Source organism: Calypte anna, chromosome Z (assembly GCF_003957555.1).
Source record: "Calypte anna isolate BGI_N300 chromosome Z, bCalAnn1_v1.p, whole genome shotgun sequence".
Taxonomy (NCBI): Eukaryota; Metazoa; Chordata; class Aves; order Apodiformes; family Trochilidae; genus Calypte; species Calypte anna.
Window position 1 is genome coordinate 9,144,381 of NC_044274.1, and position 26,764 is coordinate 9,171,144.

Consider the following 26,764-nt stretch of genomic DNA (forward strand, 5'->3'; position numbering starts at 1 on the left):
ATGAATTACCAAAATTAAAACTGAAAATCTGGGAGAAACCAAGAAAATTGGGAGAGAGGGGCAGAAAAGGAAAAGGGCAGAGAAGTTCTTTGTCTCTAACATTTCTGATTTTTATATAATTTTTCCAATTTGATGAAAGAAAGCAACAATCTCCAAGTACAATTAACAACCACACACAGAAGCAGTAAATATGGATTCAAAGTGGCACATCTAATAAGAGAAGAAAGTCTTTGTCTTTACTGCAAATGGAGGATGATGACAATTCAAATGGAAAAAAAAAATCACAAACAATATTCATAATATATGGTTTCTGCAGGCTACAAAAATCATTGTGAGGTGCTGTAAACTGCAGAGTTTTATGACATTTTTTGGCTGAGTTCATGATTAGGAGATTACATAAGCTGTTTATTACTTGCTGCAGCCTATGGAGCGCAAAAAAATGAACTGGTCATTTAATTTACACTAAATTTGTACCAGATAGCAGAAAAAAGCAAAGAATTAGCTGAAGACAGAGCAATCATTAAAATGCTGTGAATGAGAAAACAGCATCATTTTCCAGTATTGTGTTGTATAGAGAAAAGAAGTAGCTCGGTAAAAGACAATTAGTATAAAAAAGCTCTTGAACTCTGCCTGGACCCACGGATTAATGCCTAGCAACAGAAAAGTCTGCATGTATATTCACGTGTATGCAGGCATGAGCATAGTGGCTGTGGATGGACAAGGGAAGAGCCTGGGAAAGACAAGGAGGAAGGAAGAAAAAGTGTGGCAATTCTGTTTTCATGTTTCCCCAAAGTCTCAAATAGAACTAATCAAAATGAATTCATCTGACTGTCTGTGATGGCCAAAAATTTAGTCACACACAGTCTGGCTGTCCAAATGAGTGGTGAGGAAAGGGCTCACATCAATCAGCTTCATCTAAGAAGATTGGCACAGCTTCAATAGGGATTGACAGAGTTCAGTGCCTGCCAGACTGATGAGCCAAGCACCAAGCTGAAAATGCTCTGACTATTCATAATGACATTGCAGTCTAGGGCCTTTGATTAATTAAATCAGGTACTAAAGCTTTCAGTTACTGTAAGAATATTTGAGGTAGCTTTTCTCACCCTTACACTATATGAAACACACATCCTACCACCCCACACTCCAGCCTGCACTGGTATCATTACTGGAATGCTTTTGACTGCAGAGTCTAATGTGTGCTCCAAGTCCTCCCCTCCTTCAAACAATTTACTTTGCTACAAAATAAATTAAAAAGTACAAATGTTTAGTGCCTTGCCTTTGAGAGATTTTGCTAAATGAGCCTTCTTTAAGCCACAGAGGAAACATTTGTCTTAATTGTTACTAATAATGTTATCTTTCTGCACTCCCCCCAAGTCTCTGACCAACAGCAGGGCCCCTCACACAGCACTGCTAGAAATGTTGGTAGGTAGCATTACACATGCAGATAATTAAGAGCTTAAAAAAAAAGAAAAAAAAGAAGGTTGATCATTTTATTGCATTATTGTTCAGACAGAAGAAAATTCATTTTCATTAAGATAAGACCTTTCCACTCATTCTCAGCCCTAAATCTGGTTAGAGGAAGGCAAGGTGTCTGCTATATTAATGTATTCCAATTAAACAAAACAGGGTAACATAAAATGGAAACTCGAAGGAGTTGCATTTAAGTTAAAGGGCTGCTGCTACATTTTCTTGGGCATGCTGTCAGTCACAGTGACTGTGTTTAACTGAAAACTTGAAGGATAGAAGACATTACACATAAGTCAGACTAAAAAAAATTCCTGTTTTAAGCTCCCCCCAACCTAGGTTATCTCACCTATATTGTCTATGTATTTGAACAGAGTACATGATATACACTCAGTCCCAAAGCAGCTGCCATTTCTTTTTTTCCAGTGTATGTCATTTTTCTGTTTAGAAATGCTACTTTCTGTAGCATGATACTCTACTAAAGCATTTCAAAGGAATGCAAGAAGCAACATAAATGGAAGTGAAATCCCAAACAAACAGCACAGAAAAAAAGGACAATTAAAGCTGGGAGAGCTTATTAAATTACTGTACTTTTCCAGTACTCACTTTGCACCCAGCATGCTCTTATTTTCTGAAATGCCACTTGTTCAAAAATAGACTTGCACGCATCTTGTTGAAATAAAGTCAATCATCTGCAAGATTATAGTCCATGTAAAAGCAGAAATTTAACTGGAGTCCGACCTGTGCTGCTTCGATTTGAAAGTGAAAAGTTGTGTCCTTACTTTTTGTGGCCTCTTAAGTGGTCTTCCTGTTTTAGAGCAAGCCTCACCCAGCAGAAGATATTTAAGCCCCAAAGCAAAGAGAATTCTCAGTGCAGTGACATGAGGGGACACTACAGGCCACAGACACTGAATGCCTAATGGAAACAGATCTGACAACTGAATATGCAGCAAACTCCTTGGATTCACAAATTACAGAATTCTTCTAATTACAATCCATTTATAATGGACACAAAGACCACAAGGCCTATTATAATCCAAAAGGCTTTGGATAATATAATAGTTACAGGCTGGTGACTGTTCACAGCTTTCAATTTAAATTTAGAAAGTTTCAGTTTCTCTCCTGTTGTGAATAAAATATTCCATATTATTCCATATAGAGACTATTTTCTTCTTCTTAGCACCGGGAAGTATGACCCTTAAGACATTCTGGCTTAGTCCAAGTGATTTGGCTGCATTTCTCCTCTCTCTCCTTTTTTCTCAATTGAAGGTTATATAATTCATCTTCATCTGCAAAGCCTAGAGGTAGAAAACAGCATACCAATCTATTACAAAGCAACAATGGGTAAAGAACTATTTTTTTCTTCTGAAATACATACCTGCTAACCAGTGATCCGCAGTAGTTTCTTGTAGCTAATGCCACTAGTGAATTCAGAAACCAACTTTTAAAAAAGTAAAGTCAGAGCAACAATTATTCCAAAGCAGGAGGATGTGCACAGCACTCTCAAGGAAACAAGACTTCTAATTTAAACTGAAATATTACAATCGAGCAAGTCTGGATGGAAATGAAAGCATCAATGACTAAAGCAAAGTCATCCCATCAAAAATGTTTATACACAAGTCTGTGCGTTGCATTTTAACCATACACAGGGTGATACTTCCATTAAACTCCTAGCAGCTGACATGGAGAAGAGACTGTTAAAATCTTTACTTCGTTCTTCTCCACTGCTGTGCACTTCAGCCTCCCTGGCTCTTGGCACAGTCACCCCTATGAAAGCTACAGAAGTATTGCAAATTGACTAACAAGATTAGCAAATCTGTGCTTGACTTGTCCAATAGGGTGTTGATGCATGCAGATACATTTGCTGAAATTACTTCATCCAAGAGGCATCAAATCTCACCGGAGCCCCTTTTATTTCCAGTCCCTAATCCCTAAACCTTTCTAACCTGCATTCAGGGAAGAAGGAAAAAAAAAAAAAAAAAAAAAAAAAAAAAAAAAAAAAAAAAAAAGAAAGAAAAAAAAAAGCTGAAAAGGAAAGAGAGGAGATAATGATGCCCATCTCGAAGGCAGCGGATCAGGCAGTGCCTCCCCCAGCCCCTGCACACACAATCAGCACCAGCTGTAGTCCAATTAAACTCAGCCGCTCACAGGTGTTCACAGAAATGACTAACACAAAAGAAATTCACACTTCAGAACTGCAATATTTAAAAGCTTTGAGGTGGAACCAAGAAAGATAAAAGCCCAAATTAAGTTTATTGCCACCTTGTGCTTCACTCTAATGCAGGTTTTGAACAGGGCCTCCCATTGGTATTAAAAGTTGGATGAACATCTGCATTTAAAATACAGGAAACCAAGCACGTGAAGTGCTTTTAAAATGCCAGTTGCCATAGTAGATAGGGGGCTTTAGTATATGTTCATTTATTATTATAGTTGTATGGCAATATGGTAAAATATATTTGCCAAGTGGGCAATACAAGCTTGACTCTAAGTCAACATAATATGCTAGATTGCTTAGATTTTCATAAATATTTTTGGTGCTTATTTTCCCTAAACATAACTCTCATTTCCCAAAATAACAATTTCTTTAATTTTTAATGAGAACAAAACCATGGTAAGATCTTATCATGCTCTCTTATGTTCAGATTAAAAACCACAAGAGGGGAGAAAAAGGAAAAGAGAGGCAGCCCCCTGACAACTCTCCATGTTCTCTTAAGTGGTAGAATGACAGGAACTATCCAGTAAGTGAATTCTTTCCCTCTCAACAGAGCAGCAAACAAAGTATCTGTAAAATTAATTTCTCTTTACGGTCCTATACCAAAAAAATGTATACAAATTAACATCCAAATGTCTTTAATTCCCATGATATGTCTATTAAGCAGCAATTCTCCATAAGGCTGTTTAGCTATCCAAACAGCAGCCTAAAATTATTATCTCTATAAGCTTTCCATAACTTATCACTCAGTTCCTATGAAAAGCCATTAATTCTGCCCTCTCTCTATCTTGGTCTCACAGGAAATATTCTGCAAAGGGATGTAATAAAAATGTGATTTCTGCCATCATTTCATTAAAATTCCCTGTTAAATTTCTATCTGAACACTGTACATAATATAAAAAAACCTCATGGCTCTTATTAATGGTGCTGTTCCTTATGATACGGACTTCAAAAAATAATGAACACCATTTCTTACTTGTAAGAATATTGTTCATTTTTCATTCCTATTAAAATTTAATCTTGAAGTTGTTTAAAAACGTTTAAGTTTCATTACACTTCAACATCTTAAGAAGGGGAAAGAGCTAGCGAGTTCATGAGCAGGAATGCTGTCACTCATCTGTCTCTTCCACTGATATCCCAACAGTAAATCACTCAGCCTATCAAGATACCCATTTGCAACAGTTTACTACTTACCCATCTCACAAAAGCACTGTGAGACAATGTTTTCTGAACACCTTCAGCTCCTTGGGTGGAGGATGATAGAGAACAGAGGACCAAATTACTTCCTCTACTTGACAGCATCACCGATGTTTTGGGGGAGTGTTTTGTTTGGCAGGTTTTATCCGGAGTTGGGTTTTCTGGTGTGGGATTTGTTTGGGTGGGAAAGTGGATGTTTTTGAAGGATTTAAGCAAGCTGAAATCCATGCAGACAACTGTGTGCATGCACACCTCAACCAACAAACAAACAAACAACCCCACCCCATCATAAAAAGCCAGAGTCCTCAGTATGAGAGTGTTCTTAGCAACCACTCTATCGAGATGCAAACCAGAACTGCCTTTTTGGAATCAGAGAGGCAAGCTGTGTAGAAGCCTAGCTCACAAAACAGAAGCCTGGCAGGTCTCCCCACAGCCTTTTATAGCAACACCAGGTTATATTTTTAAAAGCTTCTCAAGTGGTACTAGTGGTCCAACTTTAAGTGGTCTTCCCTCTCACACACACTCAGTGGTGAGACAAATGTCCACATCTGTACGGTGCAGTCCCACCTACCTCACTGCCTGTGCTGAAAGGGCACACTGACAGGGCACTGTCCTGCACTCACTTCAGCAGAGCTCAACACACCTAAAGTAAAGAGAATCAGACATTTTTTGGCAACACCAAGTTAACCGAACTGACAGTAACTCACAAAAAATACCTAAAATTAAACTCTCAGAATTAGGACACGCATCTCTCTACAAATATTGTGCTTAAGCATTTTTTACAATCAGGTCCTTTATTCAAGGATCTAATTTTAGATAAGTATAAAAATTCTGGCCATTTAATGGAAGCATGCGATCGCCAAGCTGAGAATGTTAAATCTAATTTTAGTTTCTCTTTGCGTGCTTGTTTTTTCACACAATTTCTGCAACAGAATAGAAAAATATCTGTGATATTTTTGGGGACCATATTCACAATAGTCGTTTTACTTGTTGCATCTTGAGTAGTTATAAAGCCTACTCCAATGAATTGGAGCTTTTTCATTATTCCTTGTAAGACCAAAATTTTATTTTCTGCAACAGAGGTACTTTCTGGTAATTTTTTTTATAATTCCTGAAAGTATTTATACTTAAATTAATGTTAATACATTGTAATCTGCACAAATCCTAAATTACAAACTTAAACTCCCCTGAAAGTCTTCCTCCTACATCTTTTTGCAATTATCATCAGGCTATTGTGTTATAGACAAATTTTTGAACTTTCTTCCTCACATAGATGGTTTCATAACAGGGATGTATCGATCTAAACTAGTTTCATTACTACTAATGCTCTGCTAAATTTTAAAGACAGTGCAATATTGAACAGAATAATGTGTTCTATTAATAAGTATGCTATTGAAATACTGAGCAGGTTTATTGCATTTGGATGTTCAAATAAACACAAAGATCATTTTCTATAAATCATCTGCTGCCTAAGAAGATGACTGAAATGGAATTTGATTTTTAAAAAAAAGTAATAAACCCAATAAAAACTCATTTGAAAAATTAACCAACGGATTTTAATCAAAAATGCTATCTCCTAATCAGACATTTGGGCCTTGTTTAAAGCAGTACTTATTGCCACAGACAAAAAAGGAGATTTAAAGGCACTGGTTGTAGGAACAGTTTGAGGAAAGAAGTTCTAAAAGATTCAAGTTCTGAAGTACAGCAGAGATGGAAAAAACTTTTAAGTCCACACTGCACAGGGCTTGGCTCTTGCACGCATACTTAAGCTGGCTCGGGAACCAGGAGCTAAGTATCCATGTCAGTGCAGTATCTGCTTGAGCCTGCTAATTAAGCTTGCTGAGAAGAACTAATTACTGATGCAGCTCTACTGCTTCTGGGAGCTGAGCTAATACCACTATGCGGTACAACTTATCAGCCCGCTTGGAGCAGGCTCAGGTACCTGACCAAAGCAGGCACTAGCGTGCCCTTTCTGATATCAAACAACAAATAAAGATTCTGTTTCATCAGCAGTGACCCAGCATGTGATCCCCCACAGGCCCCCTCCTCCGTGGCTCATCTGCCACATATTGAAAACATTCTCACAAGAGTGCCTGAGCAGAGAAGGACTTATTGAAAGACAGGAAAATAAGCACCCTCTGATCGCAAGCCGAAACTGCAACCAAGGGTTTGCACACACTGAAATCTTCTTCATTAACTCTCAACAAAGCATCCTAATTTCCTGCATTTTTGATTGCCACAAATATTGTACTAAGTGCTCAGGTTAGGAGATAATGCTCTAAACCATTTTCTAGCACAGATTTCAGCTGCCATGAAACATTTGTTTTCTATCTTGCGCTAACAGCTCTCCATAAGAATGCTGCTAAAATTACACTGGAATCTAAGCTGAGAGCAAAAAAAAGCAAGATTGTAATCAGAATAGCAAGCCCTGCTAGGGCATATAACAACTGCTGGTTACTACTGCTAGAAGATAACAGCAAGGCATGCACAAAGCACCACTGAGCACCGAGCAAGGACATATGGCAATATGTTTCTGCAGTCACCCTGTCTCTCCATCAGTACATATTTCTTTACTTTCTTTGTTGCCTGTACCCCTGATTTTAAGATTTACAGGGCAGGACCTCCTATTTACATGTGCAGCATCTGCCTAAATGTGTCAAAGACTGACAACTATGTTTCCTCAATTTCTCAGTATCTTTGGAGCCACACAAGCAAACCAGAAAAATCTCTGAGTTTTGCTTTTATTTTACTACAGCAGTTCTGTACAAACCCTGACAGTTCTCTCAGCAGTTTGTACATATTTCCAGGCTCAGGACTTAGTCACCCAGAATGGCACCATGCTTAGCTGCAGAACACCACCAGCTCCTTTGCCAAAGTGTTAGATGTCACTGCTTGACTGCCTAGTACTGAGCCTACATGCTGCTACAAGCACCAAGCTGCGCTTCTGCAAAACCGCAGCATGGGCCAGAAGTCTCTACCTTCCTCTGATATTCATGCTACACATGAAAGTATGGAGCTTGAGCTTCTAAGCACCATCACAACACAAACAGCTACAACAATTTTTTACAACCTGCCATCTCTGGTTGCACATGCTGCATGGCCTACAAAAGGTTATGCACATAAAATTGTTAGGTTACAGTTATTAACTTGTTAGAAACAGCATTTTAACAGTGTTTGATGAATGAAAGGATGTCTTTTTATTAATATTTCAGTAAAACTACAAGTGTGTAGTACTGGCTTCTGATGTACAAAAAGCTCATTTCAACTCAGTAATCCAGCATAACTGCATCCTCAAATCCCAACATGCCTCTAAAATCTTAAAGACATAAAACTGGGCCACGGTCAAACTCTAACTCAATCTTCATTACTTCAGCAGAGAGCTTCTACTGCCTAAACAAACTCTCTAATTACAGCTATGTGGAAATCTCTGCCTGTCAGATAATATATTATAATCCCAATACTGATTAAGTGTATTTTAAAATGTTCCTAACAATTATTGTCATTATAGAGGACCTCTCATTGACCTGTGCTGCAAACTTTCAGCTGTTCTTCCAATCATTTTACTGTCTTCCCACATCCTCTCAACAGCCTACCACAAAAACATAAAGGCTTTTTATTTTTTTTTATTAAATGCTCTCATCTTCAATGGGCAGCTGAGCTTGTCAGACTCATGACATCCACTGTATAGGAAAGACATACAATTACCCTTACTTACTCAGAATTTCTTCCAGGTTTGAGAGAACTATGAATTCTGGACCTTCACAAAGTCCTCTTACTAACACTATGTGTACATATAGATAATCTTCAAAAGGCTTATCAAAGATTACACTCTCAAGAAACAATAACCCATATGAATTATTCTTCTCCTGAGATCTTTTACTGAGATAGCATTATCATAGCCCATAAAGATCAACAACAGATTATGGCTACATCAGCTCCTCATTCCTCTGCTTGAACACATCTCCCCATTTCTACCCTTTGTTTTTTTCTCATTCTAGTCTTAAATTCGATTTCCCCTCCTTACTGTTAATCTCCAAGATAATGACTTCTGTAACAAACAAGTTACACTGAGTGCTCAAGGTAAATATTATGTAAATGTCAGAGGTCTTCTGCTTATTTTCAATCATTCTTTGTCTATACTGGCTTATCAAGTAAATTATTTGCAGACTACTATTAGCCTTCTTCTCACTTATGTCCTAAAACAAGCTTTAAAGAAATAAGTTAATAAAATAAATGAGGATTAAGCACATCAAGTCTCACTAACATACTGAGTCTTTAGTAAGTGACTCAAGATTATTCCATGCACTCTTCTTTGAGGGGGACACCTCTCTCAGGTGGCATGCTTCAGGATTAACTCCCCTCCTCCTACCCTCTCTGAACATTCATTGGAACAATGATGGAGTGGACCTGACCACATACTCACCAGTCATTAGCTCACTACATAGCCAGCAGCACTACCTGCTGCTAATACTTTAATCTCCATGACCAGGCACAATTCAGGCACATTGCTGCAAGATCAGTTTGCTGAGATGCAAAAACTGGGTTCTACCCTGAGGTTCTTGGGCTTGTTTCTGACCAAAAAGAAAAGCAGCATTCAAAAGCTGCAAAAACGAGGAAATTAACAAGGCTTACATTTAAATGGTTTGCCATTTTGCATGAGTGTTTCTTACAGCTATTTTGTATCTCAGAAAAAAAAAATCATCACACATCAGCACATGTGCTTATTGCAACAGAGGGTTTTGTTGCAAAGGAGTTATGCCATTATGAATCATGACAATGCGTTGTATCTGTGGTTTTTATGCAGAAAGTTGAAGAGCTTCACAAGCACTGGTGGGAAGCAGTGTGCTCCCACAGCTCACTGTACACGTAGTGAACTTAGGCACAGAAAGCTGGAGTAATTATCAAAAGGTCACAGAGTGAGTCAGTAGTAGATGCCAGACAAGAAGCCACTTACATTCAGTCCCAAATCCTCTGGTGGAGCATCCATGTCTTACTGCAATGAAGTTTTAAGTGTAAATCAGTAACTGAGATGACTGAAAACTTTCCACATGCAGACAGTAGTGAAGTCACCCTCTAGAAAAGGAAGTTTTTAATGAATTTTTCAGTGGTCTTTATGTAAGAATACAGCATTCCAGGAGGAGGTGAGAGGAGAGGACACTTGCTCAGGAAGCCTGTAACCGGGCTGCAGTGACAAATCATTACTCCCAGAACACTGCTCAAGGAAATAAAATGCTCCCGTTTCCCAAATGCTGGGTTATAAAACCTTTCACACATACAATATTTAAAACCATGAATTACCTTTGAGAATGTATCCAAACATCTAACAGTATCAAGTCATACTAATGGTTATCTGTTTATAGGTCAGAAGGGCAGTAAATTATTGCAATGGAAAGTAGTAAAGCTTGCATTGTATCCAGTTGTGCTGTTTAACAGGTGATAGTGAAAAGTAGGTGATGCATGGAAACTTCAGGTTTTTATAGCTCCTGTCTCAATCTGTATTCACTTATATAAAGATGTCACATTTTTAAACATTTAAAAGTCAAATTGTCTGGAGAATAGATTCATATAAAATTTATTTTCAGAAACTAATATTTAGCCTACTGCTATCAGAGTTGATTGCTCTTATGTATAAGCTTTATTCAAGTTCCTACAGGTTTGAAAATACAAAGACTGACATTTTAGATCCCATACTCAAGTGTGTCATTAACGAGAAATTGAAATGGGAACATTTCCACTTTCTCAGAAATACTCAGTTTGTTAGGATGATAACTGCACTAACTGCTTTTGAGTATTTGTGAAGCTACTAAATATGACTCTATTTCAACACAGACAGGAAGGAGGAGTCACAACAAAGAAAGAAAAATCCTGAATTGGCACCTTATCGAGCACAATATGCCCCGAGAATTAAATAGTTTCAAAGCTCTGCCAAAATAGCTATTTGTAAGTGGCTAATGGCAAAAATGTTTTATTCTGTTTATGTCAAAGACATGTTTGTCAGGTGCTGGACAGCCAGACAAATCAAGGTCTAATTAGTTCAGTCAATTCCCTCCATTTTATCCTTTCAGTCTTCACTGAGTTATTAAAGCATCAGAAATAAAATGCTACTGAGACAGCAATAAGGGAAATAAGATGTCAGAACTCTATTAACAATGGCATTTTCAGGAAGCAATGTAAATAGAAAATCAAATTTATGCAAGAAATATATATCAGTAAGTAATACTCAATATAATCACCCTACATTTATCTTTAAAGCAGCTTTCATCTCTAACTGATTTTTAAAAATGCTTGAACACATTGGCATTATGACTTCTTTGGAATAGTGACCATTATTCAGATTCAGATGCCTACCTAGTATGAGGATACTGGTCCCCAACCCAAATACTACAGTTGTACAAATAACAGTATGCAAGTAATAATTTATTCCACCCTTGACATTTAGCCAGCTCAGAGAGAACGTGTGACAGTAAAGCAGTTGCAAGATAAAAAGAACCGGAAAATGCCACATTCAACTGAAATGACAGGAAATATTTAGGTAGACAGAATGTAATAAATTTGGCAGACTTATGGGAGTTTAATTGCCCCTTTGTGAAAAGAGATAAATACATGTGAAAACTGTGACTGTGAGGACCAGTTTCTAGGAGGAACAGCTTTCTGTTAGGGGTATCTAAATCTTCATTGCTTTAATATAAAGATCACAGAAAGGAAGGGTTTTTTGTCCTTTGCTTGTCTTTGTGGCAGCACATCCCAGCTGTGTACTAAGCTTCAGTGCAGGCACCAAGAGGACAGTGGTCTCTGGTCCCATAGAGACTGGCACATGTACCAGCAAGTTCCTGGCCTTGCACTGACCCACACTTGCTAGCAAAGATGGTGAGATCTTTCCTACTTCAGGCAACATCTGCCACCCGAGTATCTGAACCTCATTTGTTCCCAGAAGACAGTAGGATGGATGCAAGCTTTATCTCCCCCTGCTCATCTAACACAAAGGATGGACATCCCCACTCACTCAGGTGTTACAAAGTCACCCTGTTAGTCAAACCATGATACAGAAAGATGTTTTTCAACAACATGGAGGAAAAAAAATTGGTGATTTCACCAGCACTTTGACTGAATAAGGAGAATTATTTCCTGGAATTTTGTTTGCTTAAAAAATTACCACCTCACCATTTTAACGTGTTTCTGACATTTCAAAACATCTTCATAATATCCTTAAACTCTTCCTAGCTTATTCTAAATTTTTGCCTCTTATTTCAACCTATTAACCTCCTCCTGTAAGGAAAAAAATGTTAAAAAGTTATAATGAACTTCCCCATTTTTGAAATGTCTGTTTGGCAGCCTGGTCCCTGGAATAAGCTTGCACAGAGAAGTTGAGAGTCACGAGTTCAAAAAGGCTGAAGACATGTTAAAAGGAATTATTTGAATAGTTACTGATTTTTAACTCAAGGGGCTAGTTCAACATGTAAGCAGTTTTAATGATATATATGAGAATCAAGGAAAGGATTTTCCACAATCCACACCAAAGAAAAGTGTATTACTTATGACTTAGGATTGTGCATGGTGTTCAGTGTTGATCATTTTAGTGCGGATGCCATCTAATCATTCAAGAAAAAGGAGTATCTTGATTAAAAAATGAGGATTTCAGAAAAAAAAAAAAGGTGCCCAGAGTCTTCTAAACTGAATCAGCAGCTGGATCTGACTCACCTTCTGAAGATAACTTCTATTTTCACTCTTGCTTTCTACAAGACGGACCCAACTTAGACTCCTATCATACATATCAATAGGAAGAAGCAATCGGGGACCAACTTTCTAATATGCTGGTGTTCTTAGCCTGACTGATAAGGCTGTTAAAACAAAAACCCACAAGTTGTTTTGTTTTAAATAAAATCTGATCTTTTACTTCTGCAAACAGGCATGTTGATAGAGAAGCAGTACTTTGGATATATTGTTATAAGAGAATTAATGCTTAAAGAAACAAATTAAGAATGTGCAGGTGTGTGTCTAGCTAATTTCCCTACATTGAGTGTTTGTTACTTCTAACTCAGCACAGGGGCAGAAAGACTACTTTTTACAAGAATTAACTTGTGGAGAAGTCCTAGACAAACTGCGCTCTCCTTATACCATCTCATAACTAGACCAACAATTCATTTTTGCATTTATAAATGTTGAATTCACTGAGCTTACGTGCTGTAACAAATAGTGGGTATCACCTTCTACCTAAAGAGCAAGAAACTAAGCTTGAAAGAAATCAAAAAAACTTGATGACAAGACAGTAATACAACAGGATTTGATACCAGTTAATCTGCTTTTCCAGCCTTCACTACCTGGTGGACTACAGCAGCAGTCCCAGTAACACCCTTGTATGCAAACTTCTCATGATCATCACAAGAAATGAAAAATATTAATAAAAATTCTTATGTCCCTTTAATGACATCAGCATGGATAAAATGAAAAACAAACGCCTAAATATTTAAGGACCTTTTTGCTTGTGTGTCTGAACTCTGGTTTTCTCAAGTAAACTCAATTAAGATCTTCCTCCAGAAAACCCCTCACTGGGTCTTATTTTACCTGAAGCTTCAGAATCTACACAATGGACCCAAGATAACATTTCAAAAGGCTGACATCTGTTCATTAACTAGAATGTACGAGCTAAAACTAAACACCTTTAAAAAATAAACTGGCACTTATTTCTGTGTTGAGATTTATAAAATGTAGAAATTCATACAGTTCAAAGCAGAGACAGTATTCTATTCAAGGCCTGCTAACATGCACATAAATTCAAGTGTGAATATTGAGCTAGTTCTGGTGTTGCAGCAACAGTTCTTGTCTTCAGGGGTCCTATGTACTGGTTTGAAAAACATGATATTACTTAAAATTCAATCTGTCTATGTGTTCACATGATTGTTGCACATGCTTCCAGGTGTATAGAAGAGAAGGATTTTGCATTTTCAAGTTGCCACTTGAAATCTAGAAGAGATACCTAAGCTGCTCACAGGATGTTCTGTTTTTGCAGCCTCACACACTTATTTAATGAGACAAGTTCTCTATCAAAATTTTCATTCTCATTTTCTGCAACCATGAAATAAAACCAGTTCCTGACTCAAATAATGCTCTTGATATGACTTTAAGATTTCTCTGACGAGGTTCAAAAGGGACATTAGCCTAGAAGAGTGAGTCCCTGACCTAGCCATAAGAGGCTTCAATGTCTTCTTTGTCCCAAGTCCTCTCTCTGAAGGTTTAGAGCAGAGGCATTCATCAGAGCACTTTAAATGACTGTCTTCAACTAAGATACTCTTGTTCATGACCCAGTACCAATAAGTATGAGGAGATTTTGAAGTTACACACCAGAAAACAGAAGATACCCTGGAAATTTGTAACAAGAATACTGCTGCTTATGGAGAGAACACGTGGTGAAAGATGTAACATGGAAACCAATGCATCTATTACAAATTGACTAGAAATTACTTTATTTAAACACAAAGAACAGCCTCCAGACTTCCAAGACAGGCTAGAAGACATAATTTGCTTTTCCCTATTCTTAAATGGAAGTAAGCCACCCTCAGAAACCATGTATCTGTATGATCAACTTTGACAACAGGAGAGACAGGAGAAACTCATGTATCTTTCTGTATCACGTATCTACTATGAATCACCATCGGCACATGACAGTCCTGACTGTCTGCATAGTTTTTTTTACCCACGACCCAAGCTCTAGAATCATAAGAGTGAGTTTCCAAAACAAAGAGAGAGTTTCAAATATTTTCTGGCATCTGCCATGAATAGACAGAAGCTAAAAACTGGCATGATGTCATGACATGGTACTTAATGCATTTGCTGGAAAGAGAGAGGTTACCAGGCTGGTCAAAACCATAATCACATGAAATGTGATACACACGTAATGTGTACGCAGCCTTGCAACAGATGCACAGCCTGTGATGATGCCACCTCGTCACATATATATTCTGCTTATATAGGGAATTTAGCCCAGATGTCTGAAGAACTTTACAAATTTGTCCTGTGGTAGACAAAATCCCCAGACAACAGTCCTTATAAACTTCAAATGGCAAACTGTGCACTGGAAAAACTTTAAGTTTTAACTTTTTGCAGCTCAAAATGAAAAACTCAAGTTAAATCTTAGGGTATTCAGAGCTAACTCGAAGAGATATTTCTGCAGGCAATCATTCTGGTACAGACAGATAACGAATTTCCACCTTCTTAGCTTGAAGAAAACTACATCCCTGGCTCTTATGAAAAATCTTCTTGCCATACAAAGACCAACCTATAGTGTCCTGAACTGATAATCACCTGGCTTTCATTAAAAGACACTTCTAATTAAACAACCCGATTATCACACAAAAACGTGTGCAAGAGATGGTAAGCAATTTATCTCAATATAACAAGCATTAATATCACATTATCTGTAGTTTAAACTGATGAAAAAATGGTTTTTAGGTTATGAAGTTTTAGTCTGCGTCTCTATTTGTTTCAAGAGCCAGAAATAGCAATTCTAGCAATCTCCATTTTAAGAAAAGCAGGACCAGCTGCTGGACCTACTGCTGCTGCCCAAAAGCTTCTTTTTTTTTTACTGAGAAACAGGTTCTCACAAGGTGATCTCTTTCCTCAGTAGAGTTGGTGAAGAGAAATTACAGAACAGTCAGAGAAAATTCAGGTTGGAAAAGAACTCTGCTAATTATCTGGTCCAAACCTCACCAAAACACAGTCACCTTCAAAGTTTCATTAGGTTGCTTATTCAGTCAGATTTTGGACGTCTAGAGCACTGGTTTTCCACAAATCAGGAGCCTGAAGGATATAATCTTCATCACAGTACACAGGACCTGTCACACTTAGAGGGATCCAAGAACTCTGTTACCAGGAACCAAATGAACCAAGAAGATAAGAAGCACATGATTTTCAGGAGTCATAACTTTGAAAAAAATCAAAGCCAGAAGAATAAAAGGACATATGCATAAGTCAAATATAGACTATACAACCAGAAGTACCAGCATTTCTGTGGGCAGCTGGGACACCTGCACTCCTCATGGTAATGTCAGGTAAACAGGTAATTCCAGAAAGTGAAGGGTAGAACAGAGGTTTTCTTTCTCAAGACCTGTGGTGTAATACAAAATCTTTGACTGCAAGTGAAGTCTTACAAAGCTTTGCATTCACTGGAGAAGCCTTACTCTCACTTCAAAGGGAGAATGAGAGGATGCTAGAATTGTCAAATGGTCTCTCCAAGGAAACACTATGAGAATTCTACTGAAGAAATTGCAATATCTGATGTAAGCGTTTTCTCCAGGACAGACAGATTTCTTGCCACAGATTTCTTTAATTCCCATAAAGATCCAGAGTTATAATTTTACAATAGTAACAATATCATTTAGACATTGACAAGGAAAGAAAATATTTTGCTGGAAAGGAAGACACTGTCTCCTTTCCAGATTCATCCCCCAACAGAAAAATATACACCAGTGTCCTCCTAAGGAAGAGACTTCCACAGGAGGGACAGGTTTTAAAGCCAAGTGGATGAAACCAAAAGAGGCACCTTCAAAGTAAAGAAAATCAAAAGACCCTAAAGAGGCTAGAGACAAGGCTGATTAAAGACAATAGAACAAAGAGACAGTGAACTGGCACAGGTCTCAGCTAAGCAGTGAACTGCTCAGACCTCGCTTAAGCAGTGAGCTGAGAGTGAAGTGCTTATCATCACAAACACAGCATCCTTCTCAGCATGCAAGGAGACCAGGCTTTTATGCGAGCCAAATGGTTCTACTGGGGCACACATTTCCAGGAGACTGAGTGCAGGTGGAGTTCTATTGTGAATGCTTGCAATACACAGGTATTTCAATACTAATGTTCCCCTTTCATTGAAATGTTTATGTCCATCTGCCTTGCTGTTTTGTGTTAGCATTTTTCAGGAAAGACAGACAAATCAACTATGACTTAGTAACCCAGAGGTGAAAGGAAGAAATGTGTTTTCTTCAACCCATTACAAAGTAGTTTACTCCCAACCACCCTAAGTTTGAAATATCATCACTAATACCTGAAACACCACAAAGAAGCACCCAAAACCTGGCTTTCTCATTAGAACACAGAAAGAATGAGAACAAAAACATTATCTCTGTTTCACAAATAGAAAAGCCACAGAAAAGGATCAGAGGACTTGCTGAAAGTAACAGAGGTAAGGCAAAGCCATTCCCAATACTTACTCATGCTAAACCACTCTCTGTCTGACCTCATAATATTATTCCAATACCCTTGGCTCTACACCCAAATTAGTTCTTTATATATATATATACATATTGTCACGGTTCTCAAGTATCTTTCTTATGGTCTCCTGCATTGTTCCTATACAGCTGGGTAAACAGACAAAGTCAATTCTATCTTGCAGGTTTACCTTATAGCATTCAAAACTCTTTGCATTATGTGGATGATTTTTTTTTTATTCAGCCAAGCTAAGATTGTATTTAAAGGAGACCAGTGCTGAAAAAAGGAAGAATAGGAGGAAAGTTCAGGGACAATCAGAGAGAAACAACTCCTGAAGACTGGTTTGTTTCAATATCCTTTTCAAAAAAAAAAAAAAAAAAAAAAAGAAATCACCAATGTTTGAAACTTTAGTACGTAGTCACACTTACTAAGGCAAAAAATTAAAATTATATGGACATGAATTTTCGTCACTGACATAAAAAGAATGTGAGGTCTCCTGGTCCTTACAGGAACAGGCTTACTTCAGACTCCACTGTGAAGTGAAACCACAGCAGTATCAACAATTTTGAAGGTGGATAAGTGATTCAAGGGGAACAGTAACATAAAAAGTAAAAGAAAACACAAAAGTTAATCTTCTTAAGATTTTACAGTCTTCCTCAAGCAGACTGTATCTTTCAGTATGCTTGCACAGTGCTTAGTACACAACAGTACTTCATTCCTGATGAGGGCCTCTGGCACTGCTGCAATACAGACACCAAACAGGAGTCAGATGATGTAATGCACGAGGCAAGAAGAGAGCAGATATCCCATTGAAAATAAATTCTTCATGTTCCTTTCTGTCTACAATCCCACTTCATATCTGTGCCGTTTCTACACAGGTGGAAGTACTGAAGCTTAAAACACATACACAACAAGAATCTACGTAAATCACAGGAATTAGCAGATGCGTTGGTAATCTTCCATGAATAAGAAACAAAAGCTGCCAGATGTACTTGTAAATTCAAAGATTAACATTTATAGGCAATGCTGAGACTACAGGTATTAGATCTCTTCTAGGTGAAGTAGCCCAAGAGTCCCAGACCTGCAGAAAATCATCCTCCTGTCCAATTGTTGTGCCTCAAGTCCTGTCCTACACTGAAGAATAGCTACAAATTCATCAGCCATCAACTTGCCAAAGTAAACTGGATTCTTGCCACTGTTTAAGATGGCAGTGAAGCAGCAGCTACATAACTAGGTCAGACCTGATTACCAAGAGCAAGGGCAATTTTCTGTACATCTCTGTGTGAAGCTTCTTAAAATGGCAAAGACTGAACATCTGGGAGCTGCAGGAAGAAGATCCAAAAATATTTTTTTATATTAAAAGTTTAACTACATTTTAATATGGATGGTATTTTCTATTAACATCAGGGCAGAAGCCTATTGTTCAGTAGAGCTCTTCCTTTACACAAAAGCTATCTCTTTGAATCTGCCTGAGTCAACTTTAGTGACCACTTTAACATTCACTTTACAATTAATGCTTCTTTTTATGGGTTAGTAGAAGGTAAACCAATTTCAGTTCGGCTTCTAGGTATTGAATTTATTATAAAAAGTTATGTACTTAAAACTCCTATAATGAAACCAGAGGCATCATGAGATATTAACCTAGAGTTAATGCTGAGAAGGCCAGTTTGAATAATTCAATTCATGTCACCTTAAGTATCTTTTCAAATGGAATTAACTTTATCTCACAAAAAAAGGAAGCTCCATGTTCTAGTTACTTATTATTGACTCCACCAGAGTTCTGCCTTAAATCATCTCACCACCATCTTCCCAGCAATTTTATTTCACTGTTAGTAGAATGCTTCTTTAAATTTTGGGAACTGACTTTCGTTATAAAGAAGCAATGTTAGGTAAGAGAAAAGATTTCAGAATTATTGCTACTCTTAGGTGATGCTAAAAGAGACAAAAATAAAAGTTAATATCAAAGTAGCTGCATTAGTTCAATACGGTTACAAACCAGGGATGAATTTCACAGCCCTGTGAAATTCACATAACTACTACAGTCATTTGCTTTCCATACAACTCCACCTCATTTTGCAGCAATGCCACAGGTGTTTGGTACCTGCTGCAAGTCTCCTGACCAGTTAATTGTCTCACTTTAACTTGAAGCCAAGCATTTAAACACTCAAAGGAGATGCTTTCAAATGCCTGTCTGAGCCCAGGGGAAAGTGACAGCTCATGGTCAGCAGTTTTGTACAGTGAGAAAGAGGAAGCCAGACAGACAAACAGAAGTGATGTTAAGATATAGGTATATGTACCATTAGAAATTAATCAAAATAAACAAGGAGGAAAAAGAGGGGAAAATGAACATAAGATAAAGCAGCTCATAAGAGACAGAACAAAAAAGTGCTTTAGTACTGAGGATAATATTTCTGAAAGACACAGGAAAATCAGAACAACATCTTTCACTGAAGCATATATGTCCCAGTATCAGCTGCAATCACCTGAAGGAGGAAAAGTCAGTTACCTCTCCCAGACCTGGACTACCTCTCCTAGTTCAAAAACCTGAAAACTAAGTAGCTAGCTAGTATCTACTGGTTTAAAGCAGGACATATCCAGGATTTCCTAAACTCAGACAGTAATGAACAATAGAAAAAGATTCCTAGTGGGTCAGGTTTCAAGAGGAACTATGGAAGACTTCTTTCAGGCTTACATTTAAACAAAATGGTTTCTTTCAAAGTCCAGCTTAAAACAAAAGGAGGGAGAGCATAAGAACGTCTACAGGGCAGAGGGAGCTGGCATGGGCAACCCTCAGAGCATAAGGAAAGGTTTTTAGCTCTGTCCTTTTTCCAGTTCTTACCTCCCAAAGATTCTTCTTGCTGCATTCCCCTGTGGCATTGACCATTGAGGCAGACTCCAGCATGCAAGCCCTATGTCTGCCTGAACTGTTTCTTTAAGGCAACAGTGAAACAGGACCAAAATAAACCTACTAACATCCTAAGAGCTTGCAAGACACAAAAAGACAGCAACAAATAAGGTGTGTAAAAATAACACAGAAGCCCAACAAGAAGCAGTGCAGTGACTTTTCTTGGGTTTTGATAGTTATCACATGAAGGTGTGTTAGGGAAAGAATCGACACAATGAGGCAGTCTGCACAGTGTCCGAGCTGTGAGGAGAAATAAAGCATGAAGTGCTTGTTTGTAAAAAGGAACAATTTATAAAGCAAAATGCATCCAGGATATGAACAGTTCCATGTCTATCAGGGCTGCATAGAAAGAAAAAATTTAAGAAGTAAGCTAGAAACATTAGAAATATCTTGCAAGATGTTAAAAAATCTAGTCAAAGCATGCTTTGACAGGTTTTTACTTGTGCCTACAAAGCTTTGCACATGATAAGAAGACAAGAGTAATTTCAGACCTGCTAGACTGGACCTCTAGACTAGTTGACTATAAATTAAATGTCAAGGGAAAATTCAATATTATATCTGAATTTGCATTTCTGGATAGAAGTACCTGTAACTATAGAGAAAATAACTAACGGAATCAAAGATAAGCTTGGTAAGCACATGCAATCAGAAAACATGTTCAGAGAAGTCTCTGTGTATACACTGAGGGAGGATTAGGAAGATTAGGAAGAAGAAAACATGAATGTGGACTGCTGTACCATCAGGTGTTGATTTGACAATTAATGGGCTGAAGGTTTCCTGTCATCTCCTTCTACACTTGAACACTGTAGATGTGATTACACTGGATTAGCCTAGTACAAGATGTGTGTAATTAAATTTGAAAGGTGAAAAGGAAAATATTATTTGTCGAAAAACTTGAGAGAAGTATCAGCACCATCCCATTCACAGCTGCCATGGTGCTGCTGGACTCCATGAGCTCCTGTGGACTTTTCTGAGCAGATCCCCAGCATGTTTTAGGCAAGAATACAGGCATCATCCATTGTCAACACCATAACAGAACAGATGGCAGATAAAAATATAATACAATGGAAAGGAATTGTTTATAAAGGCTAAAACCCTTACCAAACAGCTCAATGCCCAACAATATATTTTACAAAAAACCCAACCTATCAGAAGGATAAAATAGCCCACTTCCTTCTGAGAGACAGGATCTGTCCATGCCATTTGTTCAGTAGGGTACCAACAAGAGGCCAGAATCAGATCACCTGCTGGATACTCTGCAATGATGACCGTACTCCTAGACCTCTTAGAAGCCTTCAAGACTCCTCCAGAAAAAGAAATTATCAAGGCATTGACCAATCTATTAAAAAGGCATAGCCTTAGGAACAATAAACTCTGGAGATCTGCAGATGGAAGCTACTGAAAGAAAATAGCAGGTAACAACATTATGTAGAGCACTTGCATAAGGAGTCTTCATTCCCAGGTTATAATCTGCTACCAGCAGGGATGCAAATAAAATACCTAGCTATCAGAAAAAAATTAAAGCAACCATGTTTTCAAGTCTTTGGGAAGAGAATCTTCACATCTGAGAAACATTTTACCACTTAATTTAACATGTTGTATCTCCAGTCAACATTTTCTGTTTTTAAACTTCATCTATAATTATAGGTCTTCTATAAACAGCTGAAATCAGATGGGCTGTCTTGCAGACTTGAGGAAGTACTTATTGACCAAATACATCATCTGCAATGTCCTTTTCAATTCTCAAAAAGCACAGTGAAAATTTGAAAGGCTGTATCTACAGTGACAGTGATTATTTTACTGTTTAAGAAACAGGCCAGTAAACAGAAAACAGAAGAGCATCTGCACCATCCCCTTAGCAGAGGCATGTGTGCCTGTGATTCCTTCTCCGTTATGGTATTGTCAATAAACTTCACCCATTTATCGACACAACATTTTGACACAACATTTAGGTTTGGTTTTTTTTTTTCTCCAATCCATGTATTAAGGGAAGAATTAATGAGAAACCAATCACAAAATGGTATTTGACACTGTATAAAGTAAGACAATACTCTTAAAGTCGCTGTTCCAGGATGGGAGAAAAGATGTTTCCAAGACATCATTAAAAAAGAACAGTGGAGAAAAGAGCTTACCTTCTGCTCCTTCTCCTTGGCAGCACCCAGTTCTGAAAGGGAGAGTGACAGTTTTTCCTGCTGCTCAGCTAGATACTTCTGATAAAGGCCCAGAAGTTCCTGGCATTCTCTGTACTGCTGCTGCAGAGGTGAACCATCAGAAGTTAAGGAAAAAATATTCTTTAGTGAATAGTTAGACTCAAATATATACCAACTTATCCTGTGTAAATCTGATTTAGATCCATAACAGCTCAATTTAAAAACAGATACTGTGTGTTTGAGTGCTGCCTAATGGTGATAAATCTGCCTAGAGATGAATGTTCAAGTACAACCTTCTTTCTATTCAGAGAGTGGAAAAAGAAGAATTGCACCAAATTCTTTTATCACTGAAAAAAGGACAGCAGCAGGAGGCAGGTGATGACATTGTTTCAGATGGAACAATTACAACCCTCTGATTTGTATTCAAAGCCAGGCACTACCAGTGTTTATTTATAAATAAATAAACAGCCAGCCAAGTAAGTAAATAGTCCATTTTTAAACACAGACATAGATTCACAAGTCCCCACATCCAAATCCAATCTCTTTGCTTGAGCACCAGTGGCTCCAAAAAGCACAGCCACAGATGCAGCGCTACAGGCCTTTCAGAGACCAGCAATGATTTTTGGACAGTAATCTCCAGAAGCAGCAACTGTGGTGTTTGCAAGGATATTAGCAAGCAGTAGTGTCCTGCCTTGCTTGCAGCATTGAAATTCCAACAGGAGATAAATCTGCTCTTCACCTGTCATTGTGTAATTCCCTCCCTTGCTCATGTAGCATGGTAAACCATTTATGCTCCCCTCTCTCCCCCCTCATTTTTAATTATGCATGCAGATGGGATAAGGGCTCGCTGTCCAAAGAGATTATTCCAAATAAATACTTTAATAACAAGTCACTGCAATTAAGGTAGGGAACAAAAACTTCTTCAATCTATAAAATGGTGCTGAGTTACAGATTTCCTTAACATTTTTATGATCTAATCATTGCTTCTGGGCAAATTCATGTTGCAATCATTTTTGCCAATCATGGCTGCATAAATAACTCACTGCTTTGTTATTCCCTGTTATGACCCTGAGGTTTAGGGGTTTTTTTTTCTCCTTCTTGTTCTTTTCAGGGGAGACCCGAGGGTGGGGTGAACTTGTCAGGGTTTTGTTTGTTTTTCTTTCCAGTAAATAAAAAGCTACATAGAGAATAAACAAAACATTTTAGGAAGCAATGGGGGTTTATTAAACCCCAATGTTTAAATCAATAAGGAGAGCTCCTAAAACACCTTTGCTCAGCACCTGGAGAGAGGGAGGGTACTAACAATGGTCTAAACAAGCTAATTGCTTTCCATAGCCAGTCTGCCTGAAGCCTGAACTGTTTTACATTTCAGGTCATTTTGTCAGAGAGAACCAAAAGGATGAAGTGATTTGTGGTGGTCTCAGGAGTCTCTGCAAGCTATGATGTATATAAAAGGAAATTTTTATTCTGGTTGTAACCATGGGCAGTAATGTTTATAGTAGGTGAACATATTAGTCTGGACGCAGGGCATGAATTTTACTCTAGAAAAAGCCAGTTCATTTATACCGCCTAAGAGTTAAATGTCAGTATTTGAAGACAAATTATTGGGAAATTCATTGAAACCCATGTTATGTGGCAGAATATAAAACCAGATAGTTCTATCTTTATCAATTTCTTACAGCCCTCTTAATTCACTTTGCTTGCAGCAACCCCTTCCCCACAGAACAGATTTTACCCTCTCTTCTCCCTCCAGATAGCATACTGCTGGCACAAGGAATGTGTACCCTGAGTGGCCCTGAGGCACACAGCTGATGGCCATGCACCCATCACTCTTGCCAGTGTTAATATCAGTCCTGCTGGAAAGCTAGGCAAGATTGCCCTCCCTCACAAACTTAGCACATGCATGGTACAAATATGCCACAACAGAGATGCCCAAATTGTGGTTTACAGCCTGCAGAGCCCTTGCTGCGCACATGATGCCACCACCTCTTGCTTGCAGCTGCCAGATTTATTGAAAATACAGCTTAAAATATGACACGCAAAATTAACATTAGGAAAGTGTGCATGCAAATCCCGATTGTTCAAGGGTCAGTTATGTGATCATGAGTGGGAAGGGCAATAGTGAACATGAGCCTGAATGGCAGCCATGGTATCCCTGAAAGTCTTCTAATATTCATTCCACAGAGTAACTGCTAAAACTCCCTGTGCTGGAAGATTAAAACCTTGTTCATTCACACAAACACCCTACAGTAAGCCATCATTGCAGCCACCATAGTCTAAGAGTCCAAAGTTCTGCTGCGCTTAGTAAGTAAACATGAAGCTTCAAATAGGGGAAAAAAAAATGTTCATTTGTTTAAGACTTATGCTGAATAGCTCTAAGTATGATAATTCTCTATAATGTGCTGGTCCATTTACAGAACAATGTGGTCTTATGGAAAAAAGCTTTAATATTAGATCTTAGTCTTCCATTCTATTGAATTTTTTGCTAAAAGCAGAAAGATGATCTCTTTTTTTTTTTCCCCCTACGACTTAGCCAGGCAATATACAACATTGCCAGAAAAACACTTAAGTGGTTCAGAAATAACAAGGGCATACATGTACTATGGCATTCTAGACAAATACGTATGTGATGATAAGTATTTCTAGAATCTTTTTTTAAAAAAAAAGTTACATAGGTGAAAAAAGTCTACAGGACAACAAGTCCTACAGATGGGCATTCCACAGAAAAAGTACTGTGCCTAAATATTCACATCAGATATTTCTTCATGTGTTCAGGAGCACAGATACTGGATTTACAAGATGTTAGTTACCTGAGAGAAGTGGTACTTCGCCTTTCACTGAACAGCAGTTTTATGTCCAAGAAACTGGAATTTAAGTATGTCTGAGTAATACATTTTATGCATTTGGTTAGTAAAGTATTAAGGTTGTACATGGAGGGGGGGGGAAAAAATCAGAAATGAAAAGTTTAAGATTTCAACAGCCACATTTACATGTCATACTGCAAGTAGTATATATTTTATAGACTAAGTTACTCAATTTCATCACTTAATATAAGTCACAGAATTAAGAGTTCATTTATGGCTCTTAAGAGATAATAACCTCAGTGGAGACTGAGTTGGCTTTGAGAAAGGGGGACTGCTAACATGCAGCAGTGTCACACTTACAGAGGCCAGAAACAGATCTCCAGGCAGAGGGATGTTAGGCAGAGAACAAAGAGCTTTTTCTTAGGGAGAGGCACAGCCAACATAATGCTCAATTGCTGCCAAAGACACACTCCCACCCACCCCACAGAGTCTCACTCTCTCCATCTGCACCAGCTCTGCAGCTCTTCCAAAGCACTCTCACTCCAAGAGCTCAGCTAGCTGAAAAAGCAATGCTGAGGGTCAGTTAAGTGCAGGAGTTGCCATGAAGGAAGAGGGAAAATGCTCCTGGGAGAGGGGGCCTCCCTTTACAGCAGCAGAGATATGTCTGGTGGGGTCCATCCACCTAAAATTCTCAACCCTGCTGTCACTCCAGCTCCACTCTCCAGCCTCAGGCTTTTAAGTTTGCTGTATGACTACACCAACTCTTACCATCTTACTCATTGCTAAAATACTTTCAGTGCTCACACTCTGAAGTAGGACAGACAACTACAGCTGCTTTCTTCCCCAGAAACTGCAAGGAGAAAAAAGGTGGGAGAAAAAGAGCCAATCTCAGCATTCCCACTGACCTCCTGTACTGGTCCCAGTACACTGTTTCAGCTGACTCCTTGGCTGTAAGTGAAGCCCAGATTAAGATCTGAAGTGTTTTGGTTTGGAGCATCCAGTGATTTCCAAGAAGGCTTTGAAGTTCTACACATCAGCCCACACACACTTCTGTGGGCTGTGTTCACCCTGCAGTAGTTCAAACACCCACTGATCTCTTCATTGGGAGTCAAGGTTTTCAAAATGTTGCCAATGCAATGCCACCCTGCAAGAGCTGAAGTTTGGCTAAAGTTCAACCTTTCCAGAACCACTTTTTATAAGAGGAAAACAAACAAACAAACAAACAGACAAGACACAACAAAGCTAAAAAAAAGTAGAGGACATTTTGTCTAGAGAGAAGGACTTTTACCCTGTAACATGCAAGGACAACTGTTTGGGTTTTATCTCCCTTTATTTTAAAGAAACAAAAAAATTAAAGCAGCCTCCAATCACAGAAATTTGAGGTTGGAAAAAGCTTACTAGCAACTCTCATGAAGGATGGAGGACACAATTAAGATTTTTTTGTCAATTAATTAACAAAAGCCTTGTATTTTCAGAGTGGTTTTGACAACTTCTCACCTAGTGACACTTCCTCAATAGTTTCTCACAAGCATTTCTGGGACAATAATGGGCTCTGGTGTTCTGTTTTACACATGGAGAAACTGTGACACAAGGAGTCCTTGGGCATGCCTGCAGCCCAGCAGTCATTCCACAAACCAGCACTAAGACTCAAGCCTTGTAGCTGTAGGGTAATTTAGCACAGCTCAGGCACAGCTTCCTCTTTCACCTGATTAGCTTGGAGTGAAAGTTTGCTTGCATTCACCCACCAGTATCTATACCCAGTGGGAGATTCTCTAGAGACTCAGAGATATTAGAGATATGCAAAAATGACTGAAGGAAGGGAAAAGTCAAATAGGCA

At 38.3% G+C, this 26,764-nt stretch overlaps 1 protein-coding gene across 1 annotated transcript in view; it reads right to left on the reverse strand.

Moving 5' to 3' along the window:
• The window catches only part of LOC103532472 (protein hinderin), a 100,816-nt gene extending 78,589 nt beyond the window's left edge, over positions 1-22,227 (reverse strand). Inside the window, exon 1 of the mRNA XM_030467382.1 lies at positions 22,106-22,227. The gene's annotated coding sequence lies outside the window, so the exon portion shown is untranslated. The remainder of the gene's footprint in view (positions 1-22,105) is intronic.
• Positions 22,228-26,764: the final 4,537 nt, after the last annotated feature.